Source organism: Pongo abelii, chromosome 6 (genome assembly GCF_028885655.2).
Source record: "Pongo abelii isolate AG06213 chromosome 6, NHGRI_mPonAbe1-v2.0_pri, whole genome shotgun sequence".
In the NCBI taxonomy this organism is placed as follows: domain Eukaryota; kingdom Metazoa; phylum Chordata; class Mammalia; order Primates; family Hominidae; genus Pongo; species Pongo abelii.
In genome coordinates this window covers 82,345,186-82,360,908 of record NC_071991.2, presented here as the reverse complement: position 1 = coordinate 82,360,908, position 15,723 = coordinate 82,345,186, and the positions used below count along the sequence as shown (strand labels likewise).

The 15,723-nt window shown below is 36.2% G+C and overlaps 1 pseudogene; it reads left to right on the top strand.

The window, feature by feature from the left end:
* Nucleotides 1-417: 417 nt before the first annotated feature.
* On the top strand, nucleotides 418-494 carry LOC112134539 (U2 spliceosomal RNA; annotated as a pseudogene).
* Nucleotides 495-15,723: the final 15,229 nt, after the last annotated feature.

The window sequence follows — 15,723 nt, the reverse complement described above, 5'->3', positions numbered from 1 at the left end:
TGCGGATAACAGCATTGGACTATAAGGCAACCAGTCGTAGTTTCAACTTTGCCATCACCCACTTGTGTGATTGGTCAATTCAATTCATATAACCTTTTTGATTTTATCATTTTCAAAAATAATAGTGTGGATTACATTGCTCCTAAAATACCTTCCACAAGTATTAACATTTGTTACAATTATTATTAATGCTATTATTGTTTCACTGCTTCTTGTACTATTTAAAGCAGGTAGATGTCAAAAATATATAATTTAAAGTTAACCATTTGATTTAATTCTTATAGAATAAAAATTTATTGTAAATTTCACTTATTCATAACAAATATTTTATGAAGTTTATGCAGTTGCAGATTTAAGAATTTTTAAATGTTGATAGTCTATTAAACATCTTCCTATGAGTTAAGAAGTTAATCTTACATCGCTTCTCGGCCTTTTGGCTAAGATCAAGTGAAGAAGTTAATTTTACATATATTTTACATATATATTCAATCTCACATATATTTTATAGTTCTCTACTTTTAAGAAGCAACTTATACAGATAAGGAACTGCACTGTATATTATTGAGCTTGAAAACATTCATCTGGCCATTTAAAACTTTTTGATAAAGGCTATATTTCTTCTCTCTCCAAAACAGATCTTTAGTGGTTATTTTTGTGTGTCAATTCTTATTTATTTAAATTGCAATTTTAAAATAGTTACATGTAAGTGGGCATAAAATCATTTCAAATAAATAGACAAGGACAGTTGCATGAATAGAAACTGTGAGGATATTCAATACCTGCTGAATGACAATTAAGGGTAAGTCAAAGGAGGGAGCCCATTTGTTCTTTGGATAGAGGTTTGGCACCAATTAATAATTAATTCCTCCTTAATTAAGGGAATAACATATTCCCTTATCTTTTAAAACCTGTAATCACAAATTAATAGGGATAACTTGAGAATCCACCAATAATAAGGCTTTCTTTAAAAAAATATATATAGCAGAAGTAAAAGACATTATGTTTTATTATCCAGACTTATGAAAAAGACTGTTGAGGGATAGCACCATGTCCTATTCCCACCCCTCAAAAATAAACTTAATGGTTTGTGGATTGACAGGCTTTTACAGGCCAAAAATTGCATTGTGTTGCCAATATGAATAATGATCAATATTTTTACACTGAGGCTCTTTGGAAAATAAACATTTGTTTTATATTTAATCTTCCTCCCACTTAAGTTTGGGGATTTTTTTATTGTTTTCATTATTAAAGTTTAAATTTCTTTTGATATGAATGTTTTCCTGAATTAATGAGTGAAAGAAAATTTAAGTGCGGTTGTAGGTATTGTAGAATCAGATTTTATTTGGTAGTATATAAATTTACTACTATATAACGGGTATATATATATCCATTTGGAATAGCATCCAGTTTTCTTCCTCTAGAACTTGAAACCTTTTAAATTAGTTTATTCAAATTAATCTGTTTTATGTGTAGGTAGGATGCAGAAAGATGTTGAAATGATGAATTAGCATCAGCATGTCCCTAATCAGCTGCTACTTATGACTCACAAAGGAAGAAGCATCAGTGGATGGACCAACAACATCATCAATATCATACTCCCAAGAGGTGAGTTATCTAGTTAAAAAGTGAAACACACCTCTCTGTAATAAGGACACGTTGTCTGAAAAACAAAGTGTATAATGCAGTGTAGTCAGATTTTGAACAGAATATAGTCATCTGCAACTGTTATGATCGGTAGTCCTGTCTGCACAGATAATCATTTATGTAGCATCAAGACAAATTAGAAATACTCATTCTTAAAAAAATAATTAACTCCATCCACAATTCATGGGACTTTTTCTTCTCCAAGTTAAAGTGGCAAATATGTATAAGTAATATATATGTACTTATCATTTAATTTATTTACTGTAAGCATGAGCAACATTGCCACATCAAAACCATATTTTTATTATTTTTAATGAGGACAGCTAAACAAAAAGCCCATTTCTCAGGAAGTGTGTTTATTACTATTTAAGATGATCTAATGGGGCTCCGTTAAGTGGAATATTTATAAGATGAATTTGGAAAAATGACTAAAATATTAAGTGTGATCCTGACTCTTGCTGTGATATTTTTGGTTGTTGCTTTGTTTGTTTTTTGGGTTTCATCACATTAGGAGTTCAATATTATAGTTAAATGAATTATATCTTCTGTAGTAATGAGTAGATAATATTTCATTATTGTATATTGACACAAATTTACTCAATCAACTTATTGAATATTTAATTTTTTCGTGTCATAGGACTACATATTTCTCCTGCATTTTACAGTGGTTAGAAAAATCTGACTTTAACAATTATTCACATAAATAAATTTTCTAAGGAACTGTGGTATTTTCTATTTGTTTTTAAATTTTTAGGTGAAAGAAGTGATAAGATTTTACTATTTGTGTCCAATAATGGCTCCAGAAATTTCTGTATGGAAGGATCTAAGGGGAAACCATCTGACTGGAAAGAAGGATTGAGTGAGAACCTGAAGCTACGTTTGCATAGCACTTTAAATAAAACCAAAGAAATACCAAGGGCCAAATTTAAAAATTGGCTTCTGACATTTGAAAAGCTTCCATAATTTGTATAAGGCTAAATTCCTACCTGGGTCCTATCCTTATAACTGTAAAACCTATGAGCTTAGGTTCCTAGTAGGATGTTAAGGGAATGTTGGAAACCTCCTATTATTGCTGGAGGAACCCCTTTCCCACCCTATGACCACAGGAGGGCTCAAAGGAGAGCTTCTTGGAGTCTTTTTAGAGCTGCAGTCCCTAAGGAAAGGCCCCATGCCTTGAACAAAGATAGAATCTCTCTTCACAAAGCCCACAATGGTGGTGGTGCCTACTAGAGTTGTGCTGTGCAACTGTGCTGCCTACATTTTGCCTAAATGGTAAACTCTAGGATACATGCTTCTTCTCTCTCTTCTCTCTCACCTCTTTCTTTTCATATTGAATTTGAAAGCATATATTTGCTGAGTTTTTTGCCTGCCAGTCTAAGTCATTATTTAGCCTTCATTGGCTTTGTTACAGAATGCATTCTAATTAGATAAACCCCAAACAGATGTTACAGATTATGGGTAATAGCTCTGTATAAGTGAAACTAATTTGAGAAAAAATAAAAAATTGGTTTATAAATGAATCCTCATATTTTAAATTATTTACTTAATAGGATTTAAGGATTAGAATAAAAACCCTATACTTTGGTCATTTACTCACTTCTGTCTGGCACAAGATTCAGACCTCAGCTCTCTGTTCCTCTCTCTCTAGCTCTTATTCTTGACCACGGGAGCAACCCTCACAGGGGCACTCTATGCAGAAGCTTCCTTCCTAAATCGGAACTCCCACTTTGACCACTCTCCTTTGTAAACAGAAATAAAACTGAATTCTGCATGTTGTCCCAGAGGCCAGATGCTTGTGTCAGTCTTCCATTCTTCCAGCTTGAAAACATATCTGACACTTTCTTTAATGACCACCCCATCATATTTATTGACCGGTACCTGTGGAGTCTTTCTTTGTGAAGGTTTCATTGACTCCTTTACCTGATCATATGCCACTTGCCCACTTAGGAACCTTCAATTCCTCCATGTGTACAGGCCCAAATTCAAGTTCCTTACTAGCATCTGAGGCCATAATCGAATGTTTCTTTTACTTAAACTCTCTGTCCTAAACTGGTTGTTATTGTCTCAAAATGTGGCATCTGCAACTTTTTTTTTTTTTTTTTTTTCCAGACAGGGTGTCACTCTGTTGCCCAGGTTGGAGTGCAGTGGCATGATTGGCTTACTGCAGCCTCGACCTCTGAGGCTAAATGATCCTCCCATCTCTCAGCCTCCCCATAGCTGGGGCTAAAGGCATGTACCATGATGCCCGGTTAATTTTGTATTTTTTTATTGAGAGAGGTTTTGCTATGTTGCCCAGGCTGGTCTGGAGCTCCTGGGCTCAAGGATTCTGCCCACCTTGGCCTCCGAAAGTGCTGGCATTACAGGAGTGAGCCACTGTGCCTGGCCTGCAATCTCATTTTTAAGTCTTTGCTCAGACCAGCACTTCCACTTGGAAAGATCTCGCTGGTTCTCTTCATCTGTCTCCTTCCTGCATTTCCTATACAATATTGCCCACGTTTCATTTCCCCCTTGATGTATTTCTCATTACATTATCATACATTGTTAGAGTTTCTGAACTCTCTAAGAATTTGCCTTTACTAGTCTGTTGGCTTGTTTGCCTATTTTCATATGCTTCCTTTTCCTATTTAATATCTTGTTTAAATTTTCAGTTTATAGATTACTTACAGTAAAAAACCATGCGCCCATTTCCCGAGTTTTAGTCACATCATGAAAATTAAGGGATATCAGTCAGAGTTTGATGTTAGAAAAAATGGCTTTGACAAACTTTTACAGAAAATGAATCTGTTTGAAGGGAGTCCACATATTCATTCTGGAAGTTTGGAGATCAAGAATAAAAAATGGATAAGGACAAATGAAGGTTGGCCAGAGAATAAGAAGTATAGCTGGTCATGGTTCAAGAGCACCCAATCACTGGAGCTGCCACTAGTGGACACTTAGGCTACTGTCTTCTTGTGTCTGCCAGACTATTCAGCACTAAATGCTCAAGGCCTCTGCCACTGGATGCCACACCTGTCCCTGCAAAATAATTGATGCTGCTGCTTCTGCCATTGATAGTTTTTCAGATTCCTGAATCTTTGGAAGTCCAGTTGGTGGTATCCAACTGGTCAAGTCTGCATTCTGAGCCTACATCTGGCTTTCAGGAAGACAGGAAGGGAGTATCTTCAATCCCTTTGGCTTCTGGAGTGGGAAGGGATACACACACAACTAGGGAATGTCTCATAATAGGAAAGATTGTCTGGATGCTGGGTACATAAAAATAACCAATGTCTAACACACAGGCCTAGCTGTGCCACTGTTCAGTGCAATGGCAGGGATTTACCACCAACTTAAAATGTTTTATACATACTTTTGTATAAAAGTATATTTTTATTTCTGAAAGCAGTGACATTTTCCCATAAGTGTCATATCATAAATTAGTGAACTTTAACATTCTATCCGAATTTTCATAACCTTGTCTGCCTTTAAACATGACTGCAAGATGGGAATGGTAATGTCAGCAAGAACTTTCCTTCTCCCCATGACACATCAGCAACCATATATGAACCAATTCTTTTTGTGAGAACTTCAGAAACTAATTGAGGGGCTCTTGCACTCCAGGCAAGCGTGAGACCGGCACATTGAAGCCAGTAAGAAAATTCGACTCTCCTTCTCACCATAATCCCTACCCCCAGCATACTGCCATATGATTGGGAGGAAGTTTCCATCTCCCAGCTTCTCCCGGGGAAGTTAAGGAAAGGATTGGATCATATATCCAATGTTCTAATTCTTCTGAGGGTTGCTCAAGGAACTGGCTTCTGTCTCACTGGCCTTAGGTTCTGACCAGACCCAATGTACACTAGATGCTGGGAGCCACTGAGAAAGAACAAAGGCTGTGATTTAGTGCAGTCCACATGCACTTGCCATAGCCCCTCCACCTGGCTCGGTGCAGAGCAAGTGGTCAAAAAAACCCGGATTCCAGCTTCTCCCTGGGGAGGGAGAGTTGGACCACGTGAGCAACATTCCAAATTTTCCTACCTACAAGAAATAGATAAATTCCTAGAAACCTACAATCTACCAATACTGAATCATGAAGAAATGGAAGACCTGAACAGATCTATAACTTGTAAGGAGATGAATCAAGAATCAGAAATCTCCCAACAAAGTAAAGCCCAGGACCAGATGGCTTCACTGATGAACTCTATCAACATTTAAAGAATTAAAGTTAATCCTTCTCAAACTCCCTCAGAAAATTGAACAGGAGGAAGGCTTCCAAATCCATTTTGCAGGACCAGCATTATCCTGACACCAAAGCCAAAGACACTATTTTTTAACAACAACAACAAACAACTATAGGCCAATAATCCTGATGATCATAGATGCAAAATTTCTCACCAAAAAACTAGCAAATTAAATTCAACAGCGTATTAAAAGAATCATACACCAGGATCAAGTGAAATTTATCCATGGGATTCAAGGATGGTTCAATATACAAAAATCAATTAACTTGATACGATATTACCAAGATGAAGGATAAAAATCATATGAGAAAAGCATTTGATAAAATTTAACACACTTCCATCATTACTCTCAAAGAACTAGCAGTAGAAATAAATTACTTCAACATAATAAAGGCCATACATGGAAAGCCCACAGCCAGCATTATATTCAATGGGAAAAGTTGAAATATTTTCCTTTAGGACCCAGAACAAGGCCAGGATACCCACCATCGCCACTTCTTTTAAACATAGTACTGGAAGTCCTAGCGAGAGCAATCAGGCAAGGAAAAATTTCTAAACGCATCCATATCAGAAAGGAAGAAGTAAAACTGTCTGTGTTTGCTGATGATGTGATCTTATATATGTTGGAGTTCTCGTTTTACCATTTTTTTTCTTTGAAGTGAAAGGCAAAGAGGTTTTTATTGCAAAGCGAAAGTACACAAGAGTTCAAGTGTAATTGGGAAAGTCGCCATTTACGTATCTTAGTATCACTTTTAGTTTTCTGTTTTTTGTCTCTGGGCTTCATTTTAGATAGTTTCTTCAATTCTGCCACCTGGAGATTTCCCCTTGTTTCATTTATTCCTATATGAATTTTTTGTTAATATTTGTAGTATTTTATCTGTCATTTCTATGTGTTTGCTGTTAGGGGTGTTTCTACACAAATTCAGCCTACCTTTGTAAATTTCTCCTAACTGCTTTTCATAGTAACCAACTCTTCCTGGTCTGCCCAGGATTTTCCCAGTTTCAGCACTGGAAGTCTCATGCCCTGGGAAATCCCTCAGTCCTCTACAGACTGGGATGATTTGTCATTGAATTGCTTTTTATCATTCCACATTGTGAGAGAAGCAAAAGGTCATTAATTGCTTGCATTACTTCAGTAGTGGGTTGTCTATGAATTCTTATAAATAGCAAAAAGCTGTCATGTTCTCCCAAGTAAAATCTTTTCCAAGTACTGTTTTGGCCCACACTTCCTGAAAAACAAAGCCTGATTCAAAAGCTTATTGGGAAGTAAATTTGGGGAAAACAGCAGCAAGGCAGAGAAGAAAGGGGACCAAAATGCAAAGAGAGCATACTACTTAAGCTGTCCACAGCCTCAAAGGAAAAACAGTAGGTTGCTGATTCTCATATAAATTCTCCAGAAGGGCAATTCCTGGAATTCAAGTAATGTATCAGCTGGCTGCTGCTGTCTCTTTGTCTTTCATTGGTTGAAGTCCTCCTAGGAGTCATTAAATCCATTGTACTTCCAGGTAGCATTCCCAGGCAGCCACTGGAGAAGTAACACCTTCTCTTGGCCCAATCTGGTGACGAAGCAGGCATTGCAGTCAGTAGTGCCAATGGGAACTGGTCCAAGGGTGTGCACGGCAGTGGCAGAAGTCACGGCATTAAACTATAAGACCAGTGTGCAGTGCCAGGGTCCTTCCAGCTGGGAAGCAAAGAAAGTGGGGGATTGTGGGGAGAGTGGATAGGCGAAGCTGAGTGGGTCTGCTGTGACACAGAGTCTGGATCTGATACAGATATTAAATAAAAACTACTTCCTCTTTATCCCACCACACACCTATTTGCACCTGCTTTATTGCTTAATTGTAGTGATGAATGTAAACATCTTTAGCTATGTCATAGCCTGCTAAAGGCAGGATTTTATATGTATTTTTCTATGACATCTAGTAGACCATTGGCAGAAGCTTAATAAATATTTTATGAAATCATGGCACACTGCTTGAAATATAGATATATAGATCAGTCCATAATTATGAAGCTCATTGTACTATGTGTCTTTCTAGCAAATGGAAACATAGTATAAGATGATAGTTCCAGTGGTCTTGGAAGCCAGGAATTCTCTCTCACTCTGGCATCCCATTATAATTGACAACTCTCAGTCATAAACAAATTTACCTATCTGGGTGTCTAGAACTCTGTAATTTGGTGATTCTGGTTCAGCTGCCCCTTACTTTATGAATTTATTTGTTCAGTCAGTCCATTGAGTTTCTACTATGTGCCAGATACTATGTTGGGCTTGGATAATAAAGATTAAATGTGTATACATCGTGTCATTGCCCTCAAGAGACTGAAAGTATGGTTGGGAATTTATCCTCCACATGGAATTCTCCGTGTCTTTGTGCCCATCAAATGTCCTTCTTCTTGTAAGGACATTAGTCGTTGGATTAGGGCTCACCCTAATCCAGTGTGGCTTCATCTTAACTAGATTATATCTGCAAAGACACTATTTCCAAATAAGGTCACATTTTGAGGTTCTGGGTATGCAAGAAATAATAATAATTCTGAATAAATAATACAGAATTTTGTCCCTTATCTCCAAGAGAGGGGATAGTTTTGCTTGTTTGTTCAAATTGTGATTAATACTATCAACACCTCTACATCTTTCAGTAAGAATAGTTATTTTTATTCTGCTTGAGAAAAGAGTATGTACATTTCTCATAATACGAAGGTTCTGATGTTCTTTAGCACTGACGTAATTGAGCCTACACTAGGGAAAGAACAGGGCAGATAAGGCATTCTTCAGACAATTCCCTCTTCCAGATCCAAAGTTGATCCTGATGCCAAAAAATCAGTACCAGAAGACCAGAGATGGCTCAGGCCAGGAAATAAGAGAGTCATGGGAGATTCCCCTTTTAGCATTCACTCAATGATTAAGGCATGACCCATGGCTTGTTGATTATTTTTGAGCTGTCATTGTCTATTTTCCTATCACTGACAGAAAAAGGTATTTGGTGTCACATTATTCTTCCCATTTCTAGTTGGAACACAACCTCCCTTTCACTTCTTCATGGAGTACGTCTCTATTAATTATTTCTTCATGCCATGACAAGATCAACTCTTGTCTTTAAAACATTATTGCATTGGTGGTTCACCTCAATATATTGAATTCCCTAAAAAGACATGAACTGGTCTCTGATTCATGGGAACAATCTCCAAAACTTGCAATATTTTAGGGGACTAAAATTTATAATAGTTCCTCTATGTTTAAGGATACATAACATGTTTTCTGCATCAATGGTTAAGTTCGATATACATTCATGGACCTAAAAATATTTTAAGACCAAATTAAGACAAGCCATGACTGTGTACAAAATTGTAGTGGGAAAAAAATGCTTACAGAATTACACTATATCAATTGGAAAGGGTTAGTGTCTTCTTATTAGTGGCTCCTCATTTCAGAATATTTTCCTTGATTTCAGCCTCATTTCAGGTTCTTGCTTCTACTAATCTGGGTGTATTATTTACCCAATTCAATTCTTCAGTCATGCATTGCAAAAAAGAATAAAAAGGAAAAGAAATAAAGTCTTTTGAGCAAATATTCCCTAGAATATCCACAGAGCTTGACTGCATTGGCAATAGCTGGCACTTAGGAGAATGTGGTAGCCAGAGCCCTGTATTTTGCTGTCCAGAATCTCACTCTTGTGCATCTGGATTTTCATCCCAGGCACTCCTAGCCAACCCATGATGCTGCAATGACTGATGTCTTAGTTTCCTAGGGACTCTAACAAATTGGTAGCTGAAAACAACAGAAATTGATTATCCCACAATTCAGGAGGCTAGAACTTCAAAATCAAGATGTTGGCAAGGCCACGCTCTTTCTGAGAGCTCATGGGTAGGATCCTTTCTTGCCTTCTCCTAGCTTCAGGTGGTTGCTGGCAATCCTTGGTGTTGCTTTGCTTGTAGGCATATTGCTCAATCTCTGCCTCTGTCTCCACATGGCATTTTCTGTGTCTCTGTGCCCATCAAATGTCCTTCTTCTTATAAGGACATTAGTCATTGTATTAGGGCTCGCCCTAACCCAGTGTGGCTTGATCTTACCTAGATTATATCTGCAATGATGGTATTTCCAAATAAGGTCATATTTTGAGGTTCTGGGTGCACATGAATCTTTAGGAACCATTATTCAACTCAGTACATCTGAGAAGAGTTGGTGGACAACTATGTCAAACCTTTTAGTACTGTTAAAATGTCATTCTGCCGAATAGGTGAACATCAATTGTAAGTTATTTGAGATGAAATTCCTTCTACTGAAGAAGGCCACTTTCTTTCCTGGAAATTGGATGAATCAGAAACAAAGATAAATGTCGTGGGTTAAAAAAAAAAAATGTTGTAATTAGGTGGCAAAACATAGCACTGATTAGCTTGTCATTCTTTCCTTTTGTGCTTGAGTATGCCTACTTGTATAATGAACTACAGAATAGCCTCCAGATTGTGTTTGCAAATGCTTGATGGAAATTTAAATCAGAGCACTATAAAGCATTGCGTGATTTAAAAAAAAAAAAAGTCTTCAAAGAAAATTCAGATATAAATATGGCTAAATGAATAAATATTTCTCCCTAGAAAACTTAGTCATGTATTAGTACTATAATCCTCACAGGACAAAAGAAAATGTCAGATATCATGGAGTTACACAGATTTCTTTATGTCTAGTACAGTCTCTAGTCAAATTCAACTGCTGATTTACACATCAAATTCAGAAGCTAGGAGATTAAAATAGTTTGCTTTTTCAGAAGCTATAAAGAATATATATTCTCACTCTATATTTTGAAAATTCAGAATTTTTAATCAGGCTCAATTCCCAGCAAAATAGTCTTACCATCCCATTCTCTCACCTCCGTATCTCTGCCCTCCCCCACACTGTCTCTGCCACCTTCCCTAACCATGCTCCCAACTCCAGAAAGTTAGAAATATGGCTACTGTTGCTGGTCCTCTTTCAACTTTATAATCTACCTTGAGTCTGGGAAGACTTTCTATAAAGTTTCATGCTAAGCTACAAAAACAATGCTGTGTGTGATTAAGAATGCAGGCTTTGGAGACAGACTGCCTGAATTCCAAACTTTATGTGACTTTGGGTTGTTTAATGGCTCTGGGTCAGAATTTTATGTGTAACATAAGGCTATTACTAATACTCACCTTAAGGATATTATGCACGTTAAATGAGCTAGGTTACATAAAGTGTGCAGAACTGTCTCTCACCCAATAAATGGTTATTATTATTAACCTGGGTGATGCTGGTATATAACAGAATAATTCAAACTAAATAATGTATTCAAACTAAACTGTATTCAAACTAAATAGTGGAGAGTTTATATTCAAACTAAACTGTATTGTAATGTATTCAAAATATATTGTAATGTATTCAAACTGCATTGTAATGTATTCAAACTAAACTGTGTTCAAACCAAATAATGGAGAGTTTTAAGTACAAAACATCACCTCATATACTTAATATAAATGTGCTTTTAACAGAGCAATGATCCAGCTCTTGTGAATGGTAGGTTGAGCTCAGTGGAATAGGACCCAATGAATGTGGACACTCCAACTAAATTTCAAGTTCAGATTGTCCCACAACAAGACACAGTCATTCAAACAACAGCCTCCAAGCTGATAAGCAATTAAGGGATCAAGGCAGAAACACACAGCCAAGGACCTAGAGCATCTTAGAGTTGGTGGCTGTAAAGTTAGCAATGGACCACAGTGGTCCTCCTGTGATACTGAGATTCAAATGTTTTTATCTTTTTTCCTGCTCCCCTCACCCCATTCTTCTTCCTTTACCATTTCTGTTGTTATCTTCTCAGCTAAAGTTAATGGCTAGAAATAATGAGAGTTGATGGTAGCCAGACCAGAAAAACAAATCAGTTCGATTTTTGTGTTATTCTACCTATGTGCATCCTCTTGATTGAATTAGTCCTCAAGTATCTCTCAATTATACCTGTGAACATGTGCAGGACAAAAACTTGAATTTATAAAATAATGTTTGAATTAAATAGTGTCTCATTTGCAATTCAAAATTCTATAATCCAGGGAATAGACTGGAAAGTTTTAGCTCTGAGAATCCATGGTAGACCTAAAGAGCTGAGTTTCTAAGTTGCTAATATTTATCACTTGCCTTTCACAAATGAGAATGGATTGCCTGTTCTGAAAGTTGGAAACGAAAACTCTTTTCTCTGATTCCCTTATATCAGCATAACAAACATGAAGAAAGGTAATGACTGCATCATCAATGGCAGTAAAATGTGAACTACCCACGGATGCTAAGCTAACTAGGTGTGCCTAATTGCCAACACTAGGGATATGCCCCGCCTGTCACTTGAATACATTCTTAATTTATGTGCCGCTGAAATTCCCTGGTAAGATGCCACCACTTACATTGTGGGCTAAGTGGATTACACATCTTGCTGTAGGGCTTTGAGTGAAATGCAGACTTCTTGGCTAAGGTCAACAATGGACAACATATATAATGGTGGTCCCATAAGATTAATTGGAGCTGAAAAATTCCTATCCCCTAGTGATGTTGTAGCCATTGTAACATTGCAAAAATTCCTATAATCTAGTGATGTAGCTATTGTAACATCATAGTGCAATGCATTACCTTTTCTATGATTAGATGTGTTCAGATACACAAATACTTCCCACTGTGTTACAATTGCCTACACTATTCCATATAGTACATGCTGTACAGGTTTGTAGCCTGGAAGCAATGGGGTACACCTCATAGCCTGAGTGTTCAGTAGAACACACCATGTAGGTTTGTGTATGCACACTCTAGGATGTTCTCACAAGGACAAAATCAATCACCTAACAATGCATTTCTCAGAATGTGTTTCTGAAACAGAAATAGAAAAAAAAAAAAAAAAAAAGTTTTTTTCTTGTTTGGTTTTTTTTTTTTTTTTTTTTAAATCTAGGCTTTCAGGAATGAAATGCCCAACTCACCGGATCAACTTGGGTCAGAGATACTGATAAACCTCTCATGCCTTGAAATTGTAATGGAATGCAAGTTCAGCCACTTGCTGCTTGAGAAGCCGAATACACAAGAGGTGAGGTATAGCGGAAGGAAAGCAGCTTTATTAATCAAATGCTGGCAGTTGAGGAAATGGCTGGGTTTATGCCTCTACAAAACCATTTCAAATTTTTTTGGCTGACTGTGGGGGTTTAAAAAGAGAAACTTGCAGTTGTGCAAGGTGCAGGTCTGCATGTCTTGTTCCAATGGCTATCTTGAATTATTGTCTACCTGGACAGAATCCAAGCTGGCATCATCTTCACTGTGGCTGGGTCATAGATTATCCCCTCTGAGGTAATTTCTAGGTGGCGGAGAGTTCTACAACTGGGTTTCCATATCTGGTTTGCTTCTAGAGTAGCCCCAGGAGCTTCTAAACAAGCATATCATTAAATAAGTGTGCATGATGCTAGGGAGTGTCTGGTGGGAAAGGGAGAGAAACAGAGTTTTAAAGTGCATGTCAAGGCTATATTCTGAGTTTAGAGAAAAAAAGTTTTTAAGTGCATTTTAAAGCTAAGATACTTGATTACAAAATGTGAATTTTGATGGAAGAGGAAGAATATTAAACAGCTTTCCTCAATTGTTCTTCCACTTGTGCCTAAATGGCATCCATACTTGACCCTGTAGACATGGCATTCAATTTTAACTCATCTTCCCTCAGCTTTATAGTAGCGAAAATCATAAGAAGAATTTTAATTTAGCAATAATTCTTGGCCCCCAATTAATCTAATGGCTAAAATATTGTACCTCTAATACTCAAAGAAGCTCAGCTAGTAAGTAAACTTGGTATGTTATTAATCAAGCCATATATTTTTATTAAGGGTCTTTTATGGTCTCAGCACTGGAATTTTAGTGACAGGTGATTAAAAAGATATGTTCTCTAGCAGAAAAGATGAAAACTAAAGCATCAATTTATTCAGCAAACACTTGTTGGGATCTACTACTGTGCCAAGTGCTTAATGGAAAACACGGGTGTTTAACATAAGGTCCCGTATGTTGATACACACCAAATATGTCTTTCCTAAATGAATTAAACACAAATATTTTATTTTTTATACTAAAAATGTCCTTTTCTACATATAATTTTTATGTTCTTTATTATTAGGAATTCATATCTCTAAAAGAATTGAAAAACTGTTTATGTGCATAGGCCATCAAACACCACAGAGATATCTTTTGAAGACGTTAACAGTTTAAAATTCCTCACTGGTGAAGAAAAACATGAGTTTTACATAGCAGATGCTACAGTTTAAGATGGATGTATGTGTATAACCGCTCTAGGGAAGTACTAGAACAAAAATTTAACAGTCATGAGTAAATATGCATGCTTATATTAAAAAAACCCCATCTTGAGTTTACCTGGCATGGATTAGTACCAGTAGGAATTGTTTAATTAGTAATTAATTAAATTTTCTGAAAACATACATCATTTCATTACTAGAAACAAGAGCAAAACTGCATGTTGAATAAAGCAACACTCGTACACTTAATTAAAAAGCAAATAAGTTAACATATAATATTTTCATACTGCCCATCTGCCCTTAGAAGGTCTACATCCTCTGGAAAAAGCTGAATATAATTTAGGTAAAAGACTGTATTAATACAAAAAGGACTGAAGTTTAACTTTCTCCTGTCTCTCTTTACTTCCTTTTCATTTTTGGCCACACATATTTCACTTATATTAAAACTTATTCCATCACAACTTCCTTGTGATTAATTCTAAGACACACAGTGGTAGAAAAAAGTTAAGCAAATATATATATACAAATATATAAATATGTATTATATATATAATATATAAATATATGTAATATATAAATATATAATATATAAATATAAAATATATAAATATATAATATATAAATATAAAATATATAAATATATATAATATATAAATATATAATATATAAATATATATAATATATAAAATATATATATAAATATATATCATATATAAATATATATATATACTGTTGTTGTTGTTATTGTTGTTTGTTTTTTTGAGACAGAGTCACTCTGTCACCCAAGCTGGAGTGCAGTGGTGCGATCTCGGCTCACTGCAACCTCCGCCTCCTGGATTCAAGCAATTCTCCTGTCTCAGCCTCCCGAGTAGCTGGGATTACAGGTGCCCGCCACCACACCCAGCTAATTTTTGTATTTTTAGTAGAGACAGGGTTTCATCATGTTGGCTAGGCTGGTCTTGAACTACTGACCTCAAGTGATCCATCTACCTCGGCCTTCCAAAGTGTTGGGATTACAGGCGTGAGCCACTGCGCCCGGCCGAAGCAAGTATATTAAAATCACTCTTAAATTCAAATATTAGAATGCTGTTGTTTTATGAAATAGATTTGTAGTTTCTTTTTTTAAAAAAAAATAAATTTAAGTTTTTTAAAGTTTAGAGAGAAGATTCTGTGAAACTGCCCTAGGGTGGTTTGCTAGCCAAGCCCAAAAGGTAGATTCAGATACACTGTGTAAGAGCAAGTGAACTAAACTTTGCAATTTGTCTTGTCCCATCTGTTACAAACTTCACAGTAGGGAGCCTGGCATTGTTAGTTGCCTTAAGTGACCGGTTGTGAATGCAAACAAAATTTGTGTGTACTCTTCTAGTTTTTTGCTGGAGTCAAAAATACATCATGCTCTTGGTGCTCAGTTTTCACTGAGCCTGTGGAAATGGGGTTTATGGTAATTCTGAAGACAAAAGAGTGTGTAAACAATAGAAATAATGTTTTCTATATCCCCATTGATCTGGTTTAAAATGCTCTCTGTGTGAATCTAAAACTATTTTAGAAATAGTTTAAAATTAAATTTAAATTATTTAGCCATGAGAAA